The sequence below is a fragment of the Tubulanus polymorphus genome, chromosome 5 (assembly GCF_964204645.1).
Source record: "Tubulanus polymorphus chromosome 5, tnTubPoly1.2, whole genome shotgun sequence".
NCBI classification, from domain to species: domain Eukaryota; kingdom Metazoa; phylum Nemertea; class Palaeonemertea; order Tubulaniformes; family Tubulanidae; genus Tubulanus; species Tubulanus polymorphus.
Genome location: NC_134029.1, coordinates 12924692 through 12930002, shown reverse-complemented (window position 1 = coordinate 12930002; position 5311 = coordinate 12924692). Strand labels below are relative to the sequence as shown.

The window sequence follows — 5311 nt, the reverse complement described above, 5'->3', positions numbered from 1 at the left end:
TAAACCATATTCTTGGAATATTGAGCATAGTGTTTAAGTTGGCTTGCACGGTTTGTGAATGGGTTTTCCTCATCATGCTGCCTGTATGCATTAAAAATCCGGATTTCAAGCGAATTAATTTGTTCAACAAGTGGCCCTCTAGAAGTATACTCCACACATACTGCCCATGCATGTCTCTGTAACCGAAGGTGGAGAATAAAAGACGGTTCAGGACTCGGCAGCGGATACCGGCCCGGAAATTATTTCAAAACGTGTATTGTCGGTACCTAGCACGATTTCAGCGTTTCAGTGTTTCAGCTTTTTCAGCGAAGTTCAGGAACCGACGGAAACGTTCGAGTCAATTTTCTCTTTTCAAACCCATTCAATGAAGACTTTTTTGATATCCTTCAGTTCAAAATGGATTAAAAATCATATGTTTTAGGTCAACTGCCAGTCCTTTCTGGTCCTAATAAGACCGGTTCAAGTCCAGGTTAGCGTGGACTAGTTCACTCAAGGATATATTTTTAAAAAGGAGTAATTCGGCTGTTGTGCACTCAGCTTTCTACCATATGACAAAAAATCTTTCAAAGAGTTATTTGGCTACATTATTATTATTATTACATTATTATTGGCTTTGCATTTTTACTGACAAACCGACATAGGGCCTACTCATATCCCCTCGATCCAGCCACAGGTAATCCAGGGAAAAACCCTGTCCCTCGATCCAAACAATATTATATAAGGGTAATCCCCACGCCACACAGCCCCTCGATCCCAGCCACTTTGTATAAGGGTAATCCCCACGCCACACAGCACCCCGATCCCAGCCACTTTGTATAAGGGTAATCCACGCGTCACACAGCACCCCGATCCCAGCCACTTTGTATAAGGGTAATTCACGCGTCACACAGCACCTCGATCCCAGCCACTTTGTATAAGGGTAATCCACGCGTCACACAGCACCTCGATCCCAGCCAATTTGTATAAGGGTAATCCACACGACACACAGCTCCTCGATCCCAGCCACTTTGTATAAGGGTAATTCACGCGTCACACAGCACCCCGATCCCAGCTACTTTGTATAAGGGTAATCCACGCATCACACAGCACCTCGAACCCAGCCACTTTGTATGAGGGTAATCCACGCGTTACACAGCACCTCGATCACTGCCACTTTGTATAAGGGTAATCCACGCGTCACACAGCACCTCGATCCCAGCCACTTTGTATAAGGGTAATCCACGCATCACACAGCACCTCGATCCCAGCCACTTTGTATAAGGGTAATCCACGCGTCACACAGCACCCCGATCCCAGCCACTTTGTATAAGGGTAATCCACGCATCACACAGCACCTCGATCCCAGCCACTTTGTATAAGGGTAATCCACGCGTCACACAGCACCCCGATCCCAGCCACTTTGTATAAGAGTATTCCACGCGTCACACAGCACCTCGATCCCAGCCACTTTGTATAAGGGTAATCCACGCGTCATACAGCACCTCGATCCCAGCCACTTTGTATAAGGGTAATCCACGCGTCACACAGCACCTCGATCCCAGCCACTTTGTATAAGGGTAATCCACGCGACACACAGCACCTATATCCCAGCCACTTTGTATAAGGGTAATTCACGCGTCACACAGCACCTCGATCCCAGCCACTTTGTATAAGGGTAATCCACGCGTCACACAGCACCCCGATCCCAGCCACTTTGTATAAGGGTAATCCACGCGTCACACAGCACCTCGATCCCAGCCACTTTGTATAAGGGTAATTCACGCGACACACAGCACCTAGATCCCACTTTCGCAATATGATTAGCTTTGCTCAGGCATTTCTCCCTTTCGACAGTTCTGCAATCTCATTGGACAAGTACTGATATTACACACCTTGACGATAAATCTCTGATGCGTCGAGTCCAATCGCGCCCATTCTCGTTCGGACCAACTCAAGAAGCTTTGGAGCAGATATATAACGGGATGATCAACGATCACTATGCAGGCACAGACAGTGCTAGTTCTCTTCCGGATCCTCAATCGGTAACTACCACTCCGTGTTGGGTGGACGCCAAATATTATCATGACGAGTCTGGCGTAGAAAGTCTGGACATCTCAGCCACTGGTCTAGACGATGACTCTCCTCAAGCTGTAGTCTGAAAGATATGACGTCAGCTGGTTCTCCTGCGAGGAGATGTGGTTCCAGCGACTCACATCTGAACTATCACGTATGATTTCTACTCTATTCGCTATGAATGTTCGGAAAAGCAACATTTCATTATTCATGTAACACAACTCTATGGTGCTGTCGGTCCGGTCGAAGGTATCTTCTACCTTCAAGTCGATCTCTTGCTGAAGCATATTATTTATCCAGACAGCCATAGTCGCTGTGGTGAGCTCTAAGCATGGAATTAAGACTTTCTTAACCAGGGCGACTCTCGATTTGCCAAGGAGCAGCGAACAGGCTATCAGGCCTTCAGTATCAACAAGCCTCAGATACGACGGGGTGCCCTATCCGATAACACAAGCAACTGAAAAATGATACACAACACGATGCTACAGAGGCTGCTTGGTTTCAGACTCTCGGAGCTAGAATTGTATTCAACAAAGACACGTCCAACCACTGTTTCCAGGCAGCGGACTCTGATTCGGGTAGGGGTGAGTCCCAGCCTATCTTCACCTCGCATAACCTTAACCGGTGTTAGATGAGCTTCGCTAAAAGTATTAATGGCGAGATTAACCGCATTGGGGTAACATGATGCCACCACTGAAAGTAGCACTCGACGTGACATGGTCTGACTCTTAAGGCTGACCTTGAAACGGCTACTTCTAAAGTACGAAACTACGAAATTAAGAAATATGCAACGAAATTAAGAAATGCTAAAATACGAAACGAAATGCTAAACTATGAAACGAAATGGTCATTTTTTCGCGGGTCCTGCTAAAGTATCAAATGCAATACGAAACGAAAATTGTGTAATTTTTTGCGCTATAGCAGCGGATTCGTGGAGCTGGCTTAAACATGCGAGTAATAGGGGTAATGGGCTTTCAGGCCAAAGGTCGAAGGGTCGAGCTCATTAAAAAATGAAAAATATGAAAATAATAACAATTTCTACTTGAATTAGTCGCGAAACTCATAAAAAATGAAAAATAATTCTCACACACTCGAATTTATTTTTCATTTTTACTCGCTAGAAAAAAGTGTGAGTAAAGTGTGAGTGAAATAAATTCGAGCGTGTGAGAATTATTTTTCATTTTTTATGAGTTTCACTCCTAATTCAAGTAGAAATTGTTATTATTTTCATATTTTTCATTTTTAATGAACTCGACCATTCAACCTTTAACCTGAAAGCCCATTACCCCTATTACTCTTAAAATATTCATATACATGAATAAAATATATATGAATAACATATAAATTGATAGATTATTCAATATAAAAGTGTGAGTGAAATAATTCATATTTAAAACATTGAATATTTATATTTGAATGAGTTTTAATAAAAGTTTTGTTATTAAAATGAAGACAGAAGAAGAACCCAACTTTAAAATCGAAATAAAAGAAACCAATAAATCATTTTCATTATTTAACATTAAAAATTATATTTCAGCAACAAATTTAGTGTCCGCAAGGTATTATAAAATTGATGACATTACTATGTATGATTAATCAAATATCCACGACGATACGCGATCAGGCAATAACGACTAACAATGTGAGCGCGTAGTTGAGCAAGGGCGCGCTATTTTTTAACTTTCTGATCGCGTGACTTCATGACGTCACGAGGCATAATGCTAGTGAATAGGAAAATCTACGGTTTTTAGTGGCATGTTTCTTGCGCTATTTAGCATAATCGTCCCCTGCCAGATTGCAAATAACATTCAACTGGCCTGGCTCCACCGCGCTAAATTTGCCGTTTTTTGAAATTTCCCCGACGTTGTCGCCTGTCCGGCTCGAAAGTCTAGCGATAATCGGACGACCTAAAAGTAAGTATACCACCAAATACATCAGGAAATACTTAATCTGAGGATAAGAATAATTATATCTGTAAACATAGCGCTGAGCGTGAGCTTATCTAGTTTTAATTGATATATTATAAGTGGTGTTTTTGTAACCGTATCGCTGAGAAATCGTGTCGCTCCTAACCCGGAAATAAGTTTTAGTCGATTTCGATCATCATTCAAATTTGCAGTATCTTTATCTTTATAGGCCTTGCCTCATTTGAACACCGAATTTAGTGATATCCATGAGAGATAATTCATATTGAATCGTATGTTCAATAGTAGAGAGGCCTGATTCATGTCCAAAAGCAAAGCCAAATCAAATAGTAGTCCCCTTTTAGACTTTCTGTTCGAATATCCACTTTTCTCTTTCAGGATATTTTTCGTCGTTTAAATTCCTACTGTACTCATAAAATAAGATATCGTCTCGTGAGGTAGGCTCAAAAATCAGTCATTTTTCAAATCGAAAACTTTTTCTTGGACTTTGAAATAAAAAAATTGATCAATCATGCATGTAACTTCAATAATTTCAGATTTTTCGTGGTCCTTCAGTGGCAGGCTGCCGTCGGGTGGGGCCCTTCAATATCGTCTAGTGAGGTAGGCCGGAAAATGTATTTCATACTAAAAAGTTCTCCTCGGGCTAAAAATTCCTTGATTAAGCTGTACTTTTGTTTATAATTTCAGATTTTTCGCAGTCGCAGTGTCAGTCTATACCAAAAAGTTAAAAATTCCTTGATTAAGCTGTAGTTTTTTGTTTATAATTTCAGATTCGCAGTGTCAAGAGTCCAACCGCAAGTGTTGATATTGATATCGTTTAGACTGCAGTCTGGCCATATTTTTAATTTAGTCAGGTGAGGTAAACCAACAATTTAATTTCGTATGCTAAGTTGAAAAACCATCTCATGCTTACAAATAAGCGGTTACTTTGTTACTTGAATTGGCATGATTTCAATTTCAGAATGGCAGAAAATTTTGACAGGAAAGTTGGTCAAGGGAAACGTAAGCTTTATTATGGGTCCAACCAGAAAAGTAAGAAAAATAAAGCTAAAGTAAAAAAATGATCGAAGCAAGTACGTATATCAATACAATTCTTTTTATGTCCCAGTAGTTTCATTCTTCACTCCCAAAATGCCAACTATGAATCATGCCTATGCCTCGGCTGTGCCCATTGCATTTTGCTGGCAAGTTAGTTATTCATGAATAAGGTATACATTTTCGATTTTTGATTTGTAAGTATATTTGTTAAAAATATAATCTATAGCTGCATTCAAATGAGAGTGAAAAATAAACTTTGGAATTTGTTATTTAAATTAAGTGTTTATTTTCTGATT

The 5311-nt window shown here is 40.6% G+C and overlaps 1 long non-coding RNA gene across 1 annotated transcript; it reads left to right on the top strand.

Moving 5' to 3' along the window:
• The first annotated feature begins 4141 nt into the window (after positions 1 to 4141).
• LOC141906434 (uncharacterized) lies at positions 4142 to 4779 on the top strand. The gene is made up of 3 exons (XR_012619329.1): positions 4142 to 4414; positions 4514 to 4577; positions 4748 to 4779. It is a non-coding gene; the product is annotated as an uncharacterized LOC141906434 (long non-coding RNA).
• The last annotated feature ends 532 nt before the right edge of the window (positions 4780 to 5311 follow it).